Consider the following 19114-nt stretch of genomic DNA (forward strand, 5'->3'; position numbering starts at 1 on the left):
ACCCCCTAACATCCATCCTCCCCCCCCCCCATTATTGGGACCAGCTGTGCGGCTGGATCATATTCCACCCTCAGGCATACTTTGTCCCGCCATGTGCAGCCACTTTCCCCCTTATTACCTTTACAGCAGGGTGGCCTCAAGGGCCACCAACAGGTCAGGTTTTAAGGATATCCCTTCTTCAGCAAGGGTGGCGCAGTCAAGACTGATTGAGCCACCTGTGCTGACGCAGGGACTGATGGAGCCACCTGTGCTGAAGCTGGGATATTCTGAAAACCTGACCTGTTGTTTTGCCTGAGGACTGGAGTTAGCCACCCCTGCTCTGGACTGTAAGCCAGGGGTTTGCGCCAACTATATTTTGAGCTCCGGTGACCGCTCGGTTCCTGAAATACTTACCAATGAAGTTACAGGATGTGGAACACCCTCGCGGGGAAACAAAATGGTCACCATATCCTATTGGATGGCCAGTTAAATCTCCTGGAGAAATCAGGAGGTTACACCAGTAACTTCACTGGTGCAAATGCTGTAGTCAATAAAGGGTATTTAGTTAGGACAGACTGCTTCACCTCGCAGCGCAAACAGGTAAAGCAGATATACTACATCCCCCCCTTTATTTAATTTAATATTTAAAGCATGTGACCATGTATAATTCTACATTATTACTGAGGCTGGCAATGATTTGGTGCTCCTGCTTTGAAGCCTTAACGAGATGGCTGGCTTTCAGTTTCAATCAATCCTTCTGTCAGTGTAACTCAGCAGCTACAATGTATTCTGATATTACTAAGGTAACATCATGTATTGTTACAGTTTGCCGCTCAACCTGCTGGGAACATTGGCAACAAGTTATCACAAACAGGAAAGTGTTGCAAAGATCTTGCACTGCTGGGGAGGTGGGCTAAAGCCTGCTATAGAAATCAAAGGATGCTCAGTATATTAAAACGCATTAAAACGGCATTAAGAGATGAATTAAAAAAAAAAACACCAGTCACTATCTAATACTACAGAACTGATTTATATATATATAAAAATAATAAGATTTCACATGTTTTGCTGCTTTAAAAGCAATGTTAATGCTTTGACCGTACAGTTACAGGAAAAGGGAAGGCTTGTCAGATATATCGATATTTATTGCTAATACACTTCACCAGTATGATTTATTCGCGCCGTACATAATACACTCACATCTATTCGTTCACACGGACAACAAGAGAAAGGAAACCCAGTCTGCTTGCAGGCTGACCGTGTGGAATATTTATAAGACTCCTGTGCATTTCGCTTTCTGTACGATTGACTACCGGATAAGATCACAGATTCGCTGTGTTATGGGGACGCGGCCCTGTTCCACTCCGACTGTTTTTCACATGTCAGAGAATATGAATAGGAGGTCTTAATACTGTCTCTCCGGTGCTATATCTGTCTGAGGAGAATATAGCTTACAACAGATTAGAAGCCTCAGAGGACTTGACAAATACTGAGAAAGCAATAAGAAGGGTTCTTGCTGACATAATCACCTAACCCTGTAGGGAAATATGTGTATATGTATGTGTGCATAAATATAATAATGTGTGTGTGTGTGTGTGTGTGTGTGTGTGTGTGTGTGTGTGTGTGTGTGAATATGTATATATATATATATATACAGTGTATATATATATATATATATATATATATAAATATAAATATATATATATAGATACAGTACTGTATATATATATATGTTACAGTGTTCGACAAACCTATACATTTGCTCGCCCCGGGCGAGTGGATTTAACCCCCGGGCGAGTAAATATTGGCCCAAGCAGCACACGTTTGGTACTAGGTGGCGAGTAGATTTTTTTGTGTGGCGAGTAGATTTTTTGGTGATTTGTCAATCACTGTATATGTATATATATATATATACACACACACACACGTATGTGTGTATGTATGTATATAGTATAATATATATTGTGTGTGTGTGTGTGTGTGATATGAACTTACTTATTTATTTCACATTATAATGTTAGCCCATGTTGTGCTTATAGAGATGGGGAGGAACAAGGATTACCAGATAACATTTGAATTAAATGGAATGAAAGAAAATAGAAACTTACTCATTTTACACTAGTCAACATTTGTTACTTAAACGCAGCAACCTGTGGTATATTTTAATTGGCATTGTTTTTCTTACATAGGTAGAATTAGGGGGGGGGGGCGCCTTGGAGTCATGCGGTGCTCTGGGGACCCCGTGTTCCTGGAGATAATTACCATGGTAGTTGCCGTTAGCGCGGGTCCCTCTGGGGAAACAATGTGGCAGTTCAAATGTTGGGGAACCCGCGGGCCAATAGGAAGCCGCCACGTCCTCGGCCCGGGGCATCCTATTGGTCAGCTGTGGTTGCCATGTTCCTACACGAGGGAACGCCGGCAGCTGCCACGGTAATTATCTCTGTAACAGGGGACTCTGTGGCCCGGCTTCCCTCCTGGTTCCAGTGATGCAAATAAATACATTTATACTTTCCCAGGATTGCTGTATTGTGGGGATTAAAACCATTTTTTAAGGAAGGCAATTACAATGGTAAATTGTATTAAAAAAAATCCCCCCCCCCCTCCCGTGTGGCACTGCCCCTTTAAGATAGGTAACAGTAAGCATCATTTTTACATAGAAACACAGAATTCGGTGATCCACGTGTGCCCACCTGTAAAACTTATGACCCTATTTAACCCTATCTGACCCGTGGCTTTCTTTCATACTTAGGATTTAACCGTGTGCCCAGCCCAAGAATTTGTAGAATTCCCTTATTGTATTAGCCCCTACCACCTTAGCTGGGAGTCTGCTCCATGGATCCACTACTCTTTCCATGAAGGCGCCCTTCCTCACGTCCCCTTCGCCTCCCACCCGCCAGCATCAAAGAATAGTCCTCTTGTTCCCGCGCTCTCTCTTTGGAACGTGCTTGGCTCCGTCCTTTGTTGAATCCCTTTACACGCCATCATTCTTATAAGGAATATAGGAATATAACTTACTTTTAGTGACATTTCTACTAAATCGTCTCAACTAGAGATGGACGATTTTTTTTGGGGGGGGGGTGATCTGGATCCGCAGCGGATCGCCGGCTCCTTTTGGCTTCGTGGATTTCAGCGGATCCGTCTCCAAAAAGGGGGGTTTGCGTTTTGCGGAATTTTTATTATGATAATTGTTACCACCAATACACTCCGCGGATTCCGCAAGAATCCGCCAACCCGTTGCTGAGTCCGCGGATTGGATTCTACAAATCCGTTCACGGCTTGTATCCAATGGCGGATTTTTAATGAATCCGCGCGGATTGAAACCGACCAAATCCCTTGGCGGATTTTACACCGCGAAACAGGATTTTTTTTTTTGTTCAAAATGCGAGAAAATCCGGGAAACAGATTTGGGCGGATTCGCCTGTATCTAGCCTCAACATATTAGCATGGAACCTGTTAACATGTTAAGTCAACGTGTGCATACATGCATGCGCTTTCTCTTACATACCTCCAGAAGTGTGTCATATGTATATTTCTCCTGTGGTTAATTATTCACATATAGAGTATGACTCTGGAATCTGCGGACGTGTCTGAGGTCAAATGCACAAGCTTTAGTGGAAGACCGTTACGTGGCGTTTTATTGATGTTTGACCACATCCTCGTTCCATTTCTCTAAAGTAGAGGGTTTTAGTCTCCTTGAATCCTGGATTTGTTTCTTAGCCACTCAGCTTTGGCTAACTAGCCCCCCGAAAGGGCAAGTCCCACTTATTAAATAAAAAGGTATACAGCTTGTCTATGTTATTGACTTGCTAAAAAACGAAGGTGGAAGAAAGATGGGTCAGCGTCCAAAAGTATTTCTCTTGTTGGGCCAAAACCAGCCTGCTGCAAGGCAACAAGGTTTCGAAACGTCGGTCATGGCCCAATGAAAGTTGCCCATCTTTCTTCGCCTACAGCCCTTAATAGGGCCTTGCTGGGGCCCCCCAGAGATGAGAGGAGAGCATCGGCTAGACTCGGAGAATTTATTGGATTTGTATAATCTGGGGTTGGAGTGCACAAGACTTTTCTGCGTTTCCCAAATGAAAGTGATGGTGGTCAGATGAAAATGTTCACATGGAATGCAGGGAAAATATCAGCGTTCTTCAGTAACGGAGCGGCGTCCTCAGAACAATTTCGGTAATCGGAGTAAAAAAAATGTAACTTCTTGGAAAACCAGAAGTGGCTTTAAACTAGCGTAGTGTTTAGAACACAGCCTCTGAAGTGGGTGCATCTAATTCAAATCCCAGTGTCAACGCTCCTTGCGGAGTTTAGTAAATTACTCCCCCGCCCCACGGGCATCAAAATTAGATTGTTAGTTCTTTGGGGTAGGGATTGGTAGTGCATGCAAAATTCCTCATACCCAGCTGTGTATATTGTCAGTGCTATGTAGGGACAAAAATATTTTGGGTAGAATTAATTTACCACTATTACTATTGTATGTGATTTTTAGGTATACATGAAGAATAAATACAAATGTTTTGTTGATGAGCTGTTTGTTGCCTATAATCCACCGCCCTCCTACTGTCTCTGTACGTTCTCCCCACCAATTAGATTGTAAGCTCCCCGGAGCAGGGACTCCTCTTCCGAAATGTTACTTTTATGTCTGAAGCACTGATCTGTTATTTATATTATTTGTTATTTATATGATTGTCACGTGTAGTACTAATGTGAAGCGCTATGTACACTAAGGGCGCTATATAAATAAAGACATACATACATACGTTAGGGTAACCCCATTCTCATTCTCTTTCTATGTATTGAGCTGAACATTTTTAGCATTGCATAAAGTAATGAAAGGTTATCTGTATATTTGTACTGCTGAGTCTGATTATATGTATGTTAAATATATCTTCAAAGCTATTAAAATACCCGAGAACAAAATGAAAAACGAATAGTTGCAGTTTCTGAAAAAAAAGGCTTTTGACAGGTTTACACGCCTGCAACACAATGTTGTCTTAAATGAAGGGGGTAACAGAACTTTTAAGTTTAACTGTGCGGGTGTTACTGCAATAATACATTAAATATACATAGTATGTATATATACACAAGCATCTTTTTGTCAATCATCCGACTAATGTAGTAAAAAAAATGTGGGGATATATATGCGCTTCAGCAAAAAGTCTTTCTCATTCTGGAATGTCACTATTTGTAGAGTTGCTTAGTTACAACGGAGAGAGAGGATAATACGGATAATTGAAATATATCAAAAATCGCGTATTATTATTTTATTTTTTTTGTCAGGCGTTATTAAAAGTATTTCGTTTTCCGCACGAAGGAAAAAAAAAAAATATAAAATAAAACAAATAACTTTGACGAAAGTTCCCTGACATGTAGACAAATTATGGTGGTATAAGTACCGAGAATTAAACGCCGTCAGGAGTCTGACAAAAGCGATGGAATATAACACCTCATTTTAGAAACACAAAAGATAGTAACTGGATTTAAAAAAAAAAATTGCATTAGTGTATCATTTTCTCTACAGACGCCATTAGACAAAAAGTGTCAATTGCATCTTGTAACAAAGTAAAGGTGTTTTGTGTGTTTAAAGGTAATTTTGTAATTCTGCTACTATTACTTAAACTCTTTCCTCTTTTAAATATCTAAAGAAAAGGGGCCCCCGCTGATATTCTCCAGCAATTTAGGCAAAAGAGCAACAATTTGAATTGCAGTGAGACACTGTATGTTGCCGAGTGATTGAATATCAACTTGAGTTGTGCAATTTGCTCTGTAAGTGAAATAGATACTTTACCTTTTTTGAACATTTATCACACTCCTGCGGGTCTCGTTACTGACAATCATAAAATCAAAATGCACAAGGTTGTCACTTATTTTCTCCTATTTGATACCAGGCGTTCCTGCTGCAGAAATGCCTCTTTTCACTGTAACATTTTGGCGTTCCTTTTGTTTCTCCCTTAAAGATGTACAGGTTCTCAGCTGTAGAATATGTTTTTTTTAATCAAATGAGTTTAATTGCATTAAAAACAAAAACACAACAATGTTTGCACAGATGCACACTATTTATGTCTAAAGTTTTGACCCACACGGCAGTGGCTTTAAACCTTTTTATTATATTGTGACATTCTGCAGAACCCCAACCCTCTTTAATAACACGTCTGAGATCCGATGCATTGTATGGAACCCCAAACCTCTCTAATAGCGCGTCTGAGATCAGATGCATTGTAAGGAGCCCCAACCCTCTCTAATAGCGCGTCTGAGATGAGAAGCATTGTAAGGAACCCCAACCCTCTCTTAATAGCGCTTCTGATATCAGATACATTGTAAGGAACCCCAACCCTCTCTAATAGTGCGTCTGAGATCAGGTGCATTGTAAGGAACCCCAACCCTCTCTAATAGTGCGTCTGAGATCAGATGCACTGTAAATTCTTCTGTATTTGGTACCATTTTCCAATGACCTGAAAATGGCAGAGAACTCATTAGAGATGACCAGGGAACCCAAGGGCATCTTGGAACTCGTGTTGAAAAACAGTGCACTAGGGACTCAGCTCTGCGCAAGTGTGTGGGTCAAAGCGTTGGAAATATAATGTGAGTAATAAAGCATGTTTGTGTTTCACTTATCTTAGAGAGCTGCTGTCTTTACTTGGCATTTGCACAATTGATTCTCGGGATTTAGACACACCGTACAAACACCCACTTTAGATTATTTTTGTCCATTTTCTTCCCCTTCTGCACCCAGCCCCTTATTCTGCAGCACTAATTATTCCTGCGTGTGCTGTATGTGTGGCTTTACATAGAGTATTGTGTTTGCCGGAGGCTACGATCAAACACACAGTGAACTATAGTTACAAAGCTCTTGTAATGGGTGCGTTAGAAGCTGAATCTTGTAGAACGACAACATATAAGTGTACGTTATTAGGGAATACACAGGTACAGATGGAGCGAGACGTGACTGTCCCCAGCGGAACCGCCTGCAGTGCTGGGGACAGTGTCTGCCGTGATGGTGCTGCAGGGGGGTCCATGCTATGCTTGCCGAGGCACACGGAGGTAAAGTGACTTGCCCAAGGTCACAAGGAGCCGACACTAGGAATTGAACCAGTTTCCCCTGCTTCACACCCGATTGTTATCGGAGTTTATGTCTTTACTCTCTGATCCACTCCTTCTGTCAAAATAATAATAATAATAGCATGTTCTTGTATAGCGCTGCTAGTTGTACACAGTGCTTTACAGAGACATCTTGCAGGCACAGTCCCTGCCCCGTGGAGCTTACAATCTATGTTTTGGTGCCTGAGGCACAGGGAGATAAAGTGACTTGCCCAAGGTCACAAGGAGCCGACACCGGGAATTGAACCAGGTTACGCTGCTTCACACTCTCAGTGTCAGTCAGTGTCGTTACTCACTGAGCCGCTCCTTCTCCCATAATGCATAATGCTCACAGTAAAATCAAACAACTCTCACATTTCAGCTGTCCATGTTAAAAAAGAGAACTGTAAAATGATCCAAAAATGGTTGTGTGTCCAATATATATATATATTTTTAAAGATATCAATCACTCAGATTTAATCCATTGTCACTTCCATTGTATTGTGTAGCCCCTAGCAGGGCGTTGAACTCTTAAGGGCTTCCGAAATCCTTTGCGTTGTACAACACAAGATAACCACAACTAATGTTCCCTGACAGCGTAACCACATGTCCGTCCCTTTGAACGTTCCAAAGGCCCTTTAATTTATGGGGGAAAGAATGAAAAGCGTTGTCGGCCCCCGCACTCTGGTTGTTAATAACTGAATGCATTGAGCAGTTTTATAACACACAGTGTAATAGTTAACCCCTTTCTATATGGTTGACCTATGAATTCCTCGTGTCTGCCATCGCGCCCATCCATCTTCAGGTAACTAGGTCACTCTAGTGAAAAGTTCATCACTCGAACCTGCAGTGCGGCTATTTACAGGGGAATGGCTGCAGGGGGGCGAAGGTGCGGTATTAGCCCTGAATTGAAGAAGGATTATTACTGTGTTAGCATGACATTAGCTGCTGCAGCCATTCGGACTGAGCCACTGATTGAGTCACCTGTGCTGAAGCAGGGATATCCTTAAAAACTGACCTGTTGGTGGCCCTTGAGGACTAGAGTTGCCCCCCCCCCCCCTGCAGTAGCTTGTGGTGTTAGCAGCATTTGCCGTGTTCTTATGTCACCATCTCTTCCATATTGTGATAGTTCTGTGGCAACCCAGCGGTCATACTTTTTTTTTACATTTGGGTTGGATTGTTGAGAATGAGCAATGACTCATTTCGATCACGGGAAGTAGAAGCCGGTTAGATATGTAGTGCCAGTAATGGGGGGGGGGGATCATCTCTCGAGGGCCGGACGCACATCTCCGTTAAACAAGGGCAAATAACGCGACGTGTGACCGTAACGGGCGTTATCTCCCCCCGGGGTTAAGGCGTATCCAGCAAGCTAATTACACGCCAAACCAACGGCTGTTCTACATCTCATTAGCATAGGCTTAATGTCACAGTGTAGCATGGCGTTGCGTTATCTTTCAATAGCGTGACATTATATGCGTCGTGGCGTTGCTCTGACCCACACCCTGGAAAAAGTATTTAACTCAAGTAAATAATGTATCATTAAGTCTCTGTGTTAACGGACTTTAGTGGCTATGGAAGGATAGGGACGACACCTCTTTTGGATCTCATTATCACTAACATCCGTAAAAATGAACACTACATTAGTTAGTGCGGATAAGCGTTACTATTTACATCATATTATTTTAGGTTGGCGTTCCATTAAGTAGCGGAACTTAGTGTATCTGTGTCTAAGAAGCGTCCATGTAGTTGGTTCTAATGACAGTGTGTACGTATTATACATTATGTAACACAGCCGTGTTAACTTGGAAGCAAAGCCGCTGGAAAACATAGGAAAACAAGCTGTTCGTCCATAGAAATAATATACAGCAAATACAAATATTACTTGTGATCACATTCACGGCTCAGACAGGTCTGCAACTCTGGTTTTCCCCATTATCTACCAGCATATACTGCTTCCACTGCCGCCAGGAATTCTGGGTAATGACATACACAGTGTCACCTTATCCATTTTAACATGGACCCCCTATCAGCTGTTTTATACCGCATTTCAGCACCGCTAAGTGCACAGGTAACCCTACCTACTGGGTCCTGTCTGAGACGTGAACGTGCTCACAAGTGGTATTTTTATTCGCGGTACACGGTACGGTGGAGGGGTTTTTGGCACATTTTTACCCACCGTAACTTATAATGTGTGGTAGGAATAATATGAAATTAGTTAAAAAAGGGACTCAAAAGCGTTTAGTTGGTGAAATATATAGCAGCTGTTTGTACCATTCTGAAAATATACACGTACATATCATCTTCAGTATAATTAACTGTGGTTGTGGAATTTGTTATAAAGGCACTTTTAGCAAAAGTATGTATGTATGTGTGTATATATATATATATAGAGAAAGGAGAGAGGAGAGAGCGCACGCCCCATAGTATAAAACCATAAATTTCTTGAGGGGAAGGGGGGAAGGGGGGGGAAAATGCACTCACAAGGGTACAAGGTATAAAAGCATTTCGTGATAATAATCACCACCATCCGGTAGCTGCGCTAGGTTCTTGGGAAACCCCCGATCTCGAAAATAGATGAACCACAGTCCTACAAGATGTCCAGGGCAAGTAGGTGGTTCAGCAACACGTTCCAGAGATCGTAAAGTGTCGCTCCTTGCTGGCAAGTCTCTGTGATGTTGGCGCTTGGATCAGTCTGCTCCTGCGCTCCGTGATGACGTAGTGTCTCTGCGTCCTACGTGATGACGCTCCCTGACGCGTTTCGTCACACACGGGTAACTTTTTCAAAGTACCCTATAATATATATAATAATATATAATTATTATTTTTTTTACAGCAAATTGCATTCACCTCAACGGGGAATTTCGTCCGAAAAACAACACGATCAGCTGCTTGGAAGGGGGGAGAGGGGGGATATTGAATAAGCCCCTATAGGCACTGGTAGTAGAAGCCGTGGATGCCTGTGTGTAACAGGCGCAGTAGCAAGCACGGACTGTAACACTGACGTACGGGATGTCTGATCCCCTGGGGGTCCTGTCTGCGCCGTTCATGGAACGCCTCTAGTGGCCTGGAAGAATTATAACCCAATGTGAGCAATGTTGTGCTTGGGGAGTTCACTGCTTGATCAGATCTTGAAGTCTGGACTGGCTGAGCCTGTTTGGCAATTAGGTGGCATCCCTATGGGTGTGTAGCATGGGTAGCAAAGTTACCTGGCTATGGAATTCTGGGGTGTCCATTCACCTGGGCTCTGTAACTGAGATGATTGGATTAAAAAGTCTTACTCCTACGTTTATCCTTTCTCTGGCAGCTACGTTGCAGACTCCCTCTTTCAGCAAGGGGGGATCAAAATGAAGAGCCCACATTCTAAAAGGGTAGTGGATGCATGGAAGAGCGTGCAAGCAAAGGTGGGCGACATTAATTAAGTACAGAAACTCATTTGCTCGGGATGGACAATCCTGAATGTGGAAAGGGCTAAGAATGAAATGGGGTCTAAGGCTTTACAGCACATAGGAAATCCCCCCCTCACTCTTCGACTGAGCCTCTGATTGAGCCACCTGTGCTGAAGCTGGGATATCCTTAAAACCTGATCTATTGGGTGGGTGGGGGGGGGATGGTGAGGCTTGAGGACTGGGGTTGAGCACCCCTGTTTAATGGAACGATATTGCTAAATAAAGCATGCCGAAAGTGTGATCATGGTTATGAAGCAGCCTCTTCATCTTCATTTTCTTCTTCAGTGACTTGTCCCCCAATGGGTTTACTCATTGGGGACCTGCTGCAGCTTAGCCTCGGGCTTTCACCCCTGTGTTAGAAGCAAAATGTTTTGCTTGATATCGGAAAAATCAGGATAATGGGTTATGCACGCTGCATGGTTGAACAGCGGCGTGACTGGTTTATGGAGGCAAGACTCGTTCTGCTACCCATCACTTTCATACCCCGTACAGATATACAGTTGAATATTTAATGATAAAGTTATATTTCTTGCACATTCTGATCTCAGACGCGCTATTAGAGAGGGTTGGGGTTCCTTACAATGCATCTGATTTCAGACGCGCTATTAGAGAGGGTTGGGGTTCCGTGCAATGCATCTGATCGCAGACGCGCTATTATAGCGGATGCACAAAATGTCACCATATCATTACGGCGTTCACGCCAGCGGTAGCAGTCGCCACGCATTAACAGGCGCGTGAAGAATAGGAGCGCGCTAGCGGATGCAATAACTTTTGCGTATCCCAGTATAACTCAGAATTTCATAGATTCCATAGGGACAAGTAGCTTTGCTGGTGCAGAATTCTCTGATCCACCCCACAACATCTCACCGTACAGAACAACCATTTGGCTACATCTGTACGCTGCGATATCTTGGATTCTGTTCAACTCGCCTCATTTGGAAAACGACATTCAGCTCACGATTTCTGAAGGTGCCTAAAGCCAGCCGCGGTTTGTTGTAGTTTTATAAGTATAGCGAGTTCCATTTGTTTTGTTTAATTATGGCTAATAAATCTGTTGTTTTAATCAGCAGTTAAAATCTGTAGAGTAAGATACAATACAATATGGAACACAGAGTTCTTTCTCTGTGTGTATTGCCATCCACAGCTGGCCTGACAGATGGGTAAGTGGGTGTATACGCTTATTAAGAGTTGTTTTCAATGGTTGATTACGGAAAAGTTCCCCTAGAATAGATCTTAAATTGTACACGTGCTCTGAGAATCACAACGCTGAATTCCGCTCCGGGCTGGTGAGAAATCATTTCTGGGCTCTTAACGGCATTAACCACTCTGATACTAGACCAGGGTTGGGAAACTCCAGCCCTCAAGGGCCACCAACAGGTCAGGTTTTCAAGATATCCCTGCTTCAGCATAGGTGGCTCAGTCTTCGCCGCCTGTGCTGAAGCAGGGATATCCTGAAAACCTGGCCTGTTGGTGGCCCTTCAGGACTGGAGTCGCCCAACCCCCTGCCCTAGACAGATCTACCAGCACCAAATATGGTTACTCTCTCCCAATATGAGAATGTCAGCTTTCTCTCTCTGCCCGTTGGTTATTACTGGCTAATACTCCTAGATGTAAGCTCCCGGCAGCAGGAGCATCCTTCTTACTGTCTTAGCATAGACGCAGTCTTTTGTCATACAATGTTATGGGCCTCCCTCCCCCTCCCTCCCCTCCCACGTTGTCCTGCCCCGTGGCACATGTTGGGACCGAACAAAGGCAAGATAATGGTAATAATACTACTTTTGAGGGTAATGCAAGAGCTGTGTATAGGGGTACTCAGCATCACTATACAGCGTGTGTTACCTTTTCAGGGGCAGATGAGTTTAAATGTCTTCCGATTCGTCTTTTTAAGTGGTACCCGACAACAATAACCTGGTAAAGACAACCCTTATATAGCAGATTAATTCGCTGATCCAGAAAAAAAAAACCCAGTATTTCTTTCTTTATTTTCACCCTTCATTAACATCGTTTGTTTGTTTGTTTTTTTTTTCATTTTAAATGTTATACGGGTGTGCAGTAGTTTTTGTGGGGAGGCTTAAAAATGGCCACCAGTGGGATTTTCTGATTCTTGGACCACCTTACTGATCACTGCAGCTGTGGAACCGCCACGTCATTCTTGTGTTTCTGTGCAGCTATGTACTCGTCCTCTGCAGCAAGGGATTCTGGGTAATGACATGTATATGAGCACAGTGTGTCACTTTTTTTTGCTTCCTATCCATTTTAACATGGAACCCTATAAGCTTCTGCCTGCCGTATTACACAGCCTGGGTTAGAGAAGTTAACCTACTCACAGAGAGCGGTTTCGACCTTTTGGGTACAATCCGCGTCAGGAGGGGTGCCAGCTCTGCAATGGGGTCAGCTGGTCATCACATCTCTGTATGTGGGAGAGGTCCATCCTGCAGGAAACGGTTGCTCTTCTAAGCCAGGGGGATCTAATCCCTGAAAAAGTACTCTTCTCACTGCAGAGCCGTAAGGATCATTACTATCCGTCCATCAGTTCCTCATTAGTTCTAAGATAGTGTTTTAATGACAACTTGAGAGGTTCAGCATCCTGCCCTTGCACTATTTATGTTCCCCACAGTGCTAATGTGAGCCTAATGAGAAATTCTTGTCTTGCTTATAAATCCTGTAGCCCGGGCATTCAATTTATTGACAGATGTTTGCTTGGGCCTCTTTTAAAATTACTTCATAAATCTTCCAGGATAAAAGGCCTCAAGTTTGGTTATATTAAGACAAGGGCTTTGTTGACAGTTTCATATTTAACTGTTTAGGGCTGCAAATGCCTGCTCTGTAACATGTATGTAGAGTTACACTCTTGGGCCTCTACATACACACTCTTAAACATATATTTTTTTTACTATTTCTTCTTAAATATGTATATATGTAAATAAACAGCATTTTGTATATATCTATATCTATATCTATAATATATATAGATATAGATATAGATATAGATATAGATATATACAAAATGCTGTTTATTTACATATATACATATTTAAGAAGAAATAGTTAAAAAAAAATATGTTTAAGAGTGTGTATGTAGAGGCCCAAGAGTGTAACTCTACATACATGTTACAGAGCAGGCATTTGCAGCCCTAAACAGTTAAATATGAAACTGTCAACAAAGCCCTTGTCTTAATATAACCAAACTTGAGGCCTTTTATCCTGGAAGATTTATGAAGTAATTTTAAATTATATATAATTTAAGTATATATATATATATATATTATATACACTTATAATATATATATATACTTATATATTAAGTATATATATATTATTTATAATATAGTATATATATATTATATACACAGTATATATCATAATTAGCAGTGAAAGATGAACTCTTACCCATTAGGAGTATTTAGGATTTGCTCTGTCATTTTTGTAATGTTGGGTTTACCCTACTATTCCATGGTGGGCCTCTTCAGCTCTGAAGGTTTTTTTTTCGGCCTGAGCTGCGGCCTACTGGTCTTCGAAGTGGGAGGTATCCGTATAAGGTTCTTGCGACCTTGGTCGCTTTGTGAATATCTTTTTGCCGTTTAGAACTCGGTTGGGGGGGGGGGGGGGAAGTTGCGAGCTGCCGATTTCCTGCTCCCGCCATATTTTTGCTACCCAAACTGTGGCGCATGCATTTTTTTTTACACGTGATTAATGGAAAACAAATATTTCTCCTAAATGAACCTCTTTGTGTCAGCTGACAGAGTGCACAGCGCGGTACATAGAATATCGCAGGCATAATAAGTCCCTGCCCCGAAGAGCTTACAATCTAATTTTGGTGCCTGAGGCACAAGGAGATAAAGGGATTCCCCAAGGTCAAAAGGAGCCAACACTGGGATTCACCCACTTCAATGGCAAGTGACATCACCATTGCGCTTCATCATTGTAGCATAAGCACTTTGAAACTAGGGTACAAAGAGTTGGGGCCAGATTGACTAAACTTGGCTAAGGCTTCAATAATGCAGTGCCTGAAGGCTTGGCACTGCTTAGTCAATACGGCCTTCTATAGAAGGCTGTATTGACTAAGCAATGCTTAGCCTTCAGGCCCTGCATTATTGAAGCCTTAGCCAAGTCACTTATGAAATCAGGCATCGGTAAAGCTGCCAAGTGTTATGAATAGTAGCGTGTAAGGAGAGTGTTGGAGCCCAAAAGGTTGTTGCATCGTACGACTCATGGGGGGTGTACAGCGGCTCGCAGGACAGGGCAGGAACCGTGGCCGCCACACTGCCCTTCTTCTGGGTGCACTGGATGACCGAACGCTATGATTAGGGGATAGGAATTTAGATGCCCAAAAGAAGGGCTGGACAGTGATGCACACTCACAGCAGTGACCAGGCACGAGAGGAAAGATGGGGGGCGAGGGGAAAGTGGCCGGGCGCCAACAAGCTTACCTGGGAAGGGGAAATTAGAGCTAGGACCGCGAGCGTAGCCTGCAAAGGGAGAGGTGGACAGCCTGGCACGTGAAGGGTATATTGCCTGGGGAGAAGTGGACAGCCAGACACGTGAAGGATATATAGCCCGGGGAGAGGTGGACAGCCGGGCATGTGAATGATATATTGCCTGGGGAGAAGTGGACAGCCGGACACGTGAAGGATATATTGCCTGGGGAGAGGTGGACAGCCGGACACGTGAAGGATATATTGCCCGGGGAGAGGTGGACAGCCGGACATGTGAAGGATATATAGCTCGGGGAGAGGTGGACAGCCGGGCACGTGAAGGATATATTGCCTGGGGAGAGGTGGACAGCCGGACACGTGAAGGATATATTGCCCGGGGAGAGGTGGACAGCCGGACATGTGAAGGATATATAGCCCGGGGAGAAGTGGACAGCCGGACACGTGAAGGATATATTGCCCAGGGAGAGGTGGACAGCCGGGCATGTGAAGGATATATTGCCTGGGGAGAAGTGGACAGCCGGACACGTGAAGGATATATTGCCTGGGGAGAGGTGGACAGCCGGACACGTGAAGGATATATTGCCCGGGGAGAGGGGGACAGCCGGACACGTGAAGGATATATTGCCCGGGGAGAAGTGGACAGCCGGGCACGTGAAGGATATATTGCCCGGGGAGAAGTGGACAGCCGGGCACGTGAAGGATATATTGCCCAGGGAGAGGTGGACAGCTGGGCATGTGAAGGACATCTTGCCCGGGGAGAGGTGGACAGCCAAACAGGAAAGCAATGCCTGGCAGCCTGGGGTAGAGCAGCATGGTGGTCGAGGGATGCGTTAGTGGAGGGCAGGGTTGCATTCTGATTTTGCAGCTAACGAAGGAGTCTGGGAAATGCTTGATATTTAATGACAGAGCTCAGCTGTGATACAATAATCAGCGAGGTCGGCTGAGAGCCTTGGCCTGGAATTACCCCTTCCCCACGCGACAATTACAGACCGTAGCGTTCCAATTGTAGCAGGACTGTCCCATGTCCGTTTGCTCAGGACAGAAAAATGTCTCCGATTTGAGGACAGTTCTGCTTTACTAGCAGGTCGGAGTAGACAAGAGATGGGAGGAAGGGGAAAAGACCCAGACAGATGTTTAACAGTCATCAAGAATGGTGGGCGTCCCTACTTTCATTGAGTAAGCCAGTGAAGCTATGCCCAGTAAAACGACTTTTTCTAGCCAGAACAGGATCGATCCCTGAAGTTTGCTGGCTGCCCCTTCTAATCCTTTTAGTTAACTTCCTGGTGAACTCGTTGTGCTCTGCCCTTTATAGAGTATCACTGTGTCAGCTGTGATGAAGTGTTGATGCTGATAGGAGCTGAGGGAGCCCATCCAGTGCCAGAGCCCGCTGCATATGTTACGCTGATAAGAACTGAGAGACTCCTGCCAGAACCTACCGGACATTACACTGCAAACCTAGACATCCACTTACACAATCTGAGCCTGATATATATACAGTTTCTTGTGCTGTGATATCCTGGCAAGTTAAACAGTTCTTTACATACCAGCTACGTCTTGGCAGATGCTGGTTTTGTAGGGGCAGAACAGGGTTTTTTTGCCCCCTCACTTCAGTTTCATGTATCTGGTGTCTGATCGCGTAACGTGATTGCTCCGGGCAGGACCGCCGCTATACATTTTGCCGCCCTGTGCAAAGGCTGATTGTCACCGCTCCCCAAACAATGCCCGGGCCAATCAATGTCCCGCCTCCCCCATACCAACCCAATCAAAATCCCGTCCCCCCAACCCAATCAACGTCCCGCCATCCCTCCCAACCCAAACTACGTCCCGCCCTCCCTCCCAACCCAAACTACGTCCCGCCCTCCCTCCCAACCCAAACTACGTCCCGCCCTCCCTCCCAACCCAAACTACGTATTGCCCTCCCTCCCAACCCAAACTACGTCCCGCCATCCCTCCCAACCCAAACTACGTCCCGCCCTCCCTCCCAACCCAAACTACGTCCCGCTCTCCCTCCCAACCCAAACTACGTCCCGCCCTCCCTCCCAACCCAAACTACGTCCCGCCATCCCTCCCAACCCAAACTACGTCCCGCCCTCCCACCCAACCCAAACTACGTCCCGCCCTTCCTCCCAACCCAAACTACGTCCCGCCCTCCCTCCCAACCCAAACTATGTCCCGTCCTTCCTCCCAACCCAAACTACGTCCCGCCCTCCCTCCCAACCCAAACTACGTCCCGCCCTCCCTCCCAACCCAAACTACGTCCCGCCCTCCCTCCCAACCCAAACTACGTCCCGCCCTCCCTCCCAACCAAACTACGTCCCTCCCTCCCAACCCAAACTACGTCCCGCCCTCCCTCCCAACCCAAACTACGTCCCGCCCTCCCTCCCAACCCAAACTACGTCCCGACCTCCCTCCCAACCCAAACGACGTCCCTCCCAACCCAAACTACGTCCATCCCGCCCTCCCTCCCAACCCAAACTACGTCCCTCCCAACCCAAACTACGTCCCGCCCTCCCTCCCAACCCAAACTACATCCCGCCCTCCCTCCCAACCCAAACTACGTGCCGCCCTTCCTCCCAACCCAAACTACGTATAACCCAAACTACATCCCGCCCTCCCTCCCAACCCAAACTACGTCCCCCCCTCCCAAACAACCCAAACTACATCCCGCCCTTCCTCCCAACCCAAACTGCGTCCCGCCCTCCCTCCCAACCCAAACTACATCCCTCCCTCCCAACCCAAACTACGTCCCACCCTCCCTCCCAACCCAAACTACGTCCCGCCCTCCCTCCCAACCCAAACTACAACCCGCCCTCCCTCCCAACCCAAACAACGTCCCGCCCTCCCAACCCAAACTACGTCCCTCCCTACCTCCCAACCCAAACCACATCCCGCCCTCCCTCCCAACCCAAACTACGTCCCTCCCAACCCAAACTACGTCCCTCCCTCCCAACCCAAACTATGTCCCACCCTCCCAACCCAAACTATGTCCCGCCCTCCCTCCCTCCCAACCCAAACTACGTCCCGCCCTCCCTCCCAACCTAAACTACGTCCCACCCTTCCTCGCAACCCAAACTACGTCCCGCCCTCCCTCCCAACCCAAACTACGTAAACCCAAACAATGTCCCACCTTCCCTCCCAACCCAAACGACGTCCCTCCCTCCCAACCCAAACTACGTGCCGCCCTCCCAACCCAAACTACGTCCGTCCCGCCCTCCCTCCCAACCCAAACTACGTCCCTCCCTCCCAACCCAAACTACGTCCCGCCCTCCCTCCCAACCCAAACTACGTCCCGTACTTCCTCCCAACCCAAACTACATCCCGCCCTTCCTCCCAACCCAAACTATGTCCCGCCCTCCCTCCCAACCCAAACTACGTCCCGCCCTCCCTCCCAACCCAAACTACGTCCCGCCCTCCCTCCCAACCCAAACTACGTCCCGCCCTCCCTCCCAACCCAAACTACGTCCCGCCCTCCCTCCCAACCCAAACTACGTCCCGCCCTCCCTCCCAACCCAAACTACGTCCCGCCCTTCCTCCCAACCCAAACTACGTCCCGCCCTCCCTCCCAACCCAAACTACATCCCTCCCTCCCAACCCAAACTACGTCTCGCCCTCCCTCACAACCCAAACTACGTCCCGCCCTCCCTCCCAACCCAAACTACATCCCGCCCTCCCTCCCAACCCAAACAACGTCCCGCCCTCCCTCCCAACCCAAACTACGTCCCTCCCTACCTCCCAACCCAAACCACGTCCCGCCCTCCCTCTCAACCCAAACTACGTCCCTCCCTTCCAACCCAAACTACGTCCCTCCCTCCCAACCCAAACTACGTAAAACCCAAACTATGTCCCGCCCTCCCTCCCAACCCAAACCACGTCCCGCCCTCCCTCCCAACCCAAACTACGTCCCGCCCTCCCAACCCAAACCACGTCCCGCCCTCCCTCCCAACCCAAACCACGTCCCGCCCTCTCTCCCAACCCAAACCACGTCCCGCCCTCCCAACCCAAACCACATCCCGCCCTCCCTCCCAACCCAAGCAACGCACCGTCCTGCCTCTTGGCGCAAGCAGCCTCCCGCCTTCTCTCCCTCATTGGCCAAACAACCACCCGCCTGCTGGTACGGCCCCAACCCACTTTTTTTTTGCCAGCCCCCAGAAACTGCTGCCCCCTTCTGTTCCACCCCCGGTTG

The sequence above is a fragment of the Ascaphus truei genome, chromosome 15, assembly GCF_040206685.1.
Source record: "Ascaphus truei isolate aAscTru1 chromosome 15, aAscTru1.hap1, whole genome shotgun sequence".
Lineage (NCBI taxonomy): Eukaryota > Metazoa > Chordata > Amphibia > Anura > Ascaphidae > Ascaphus > Ascaphus truei.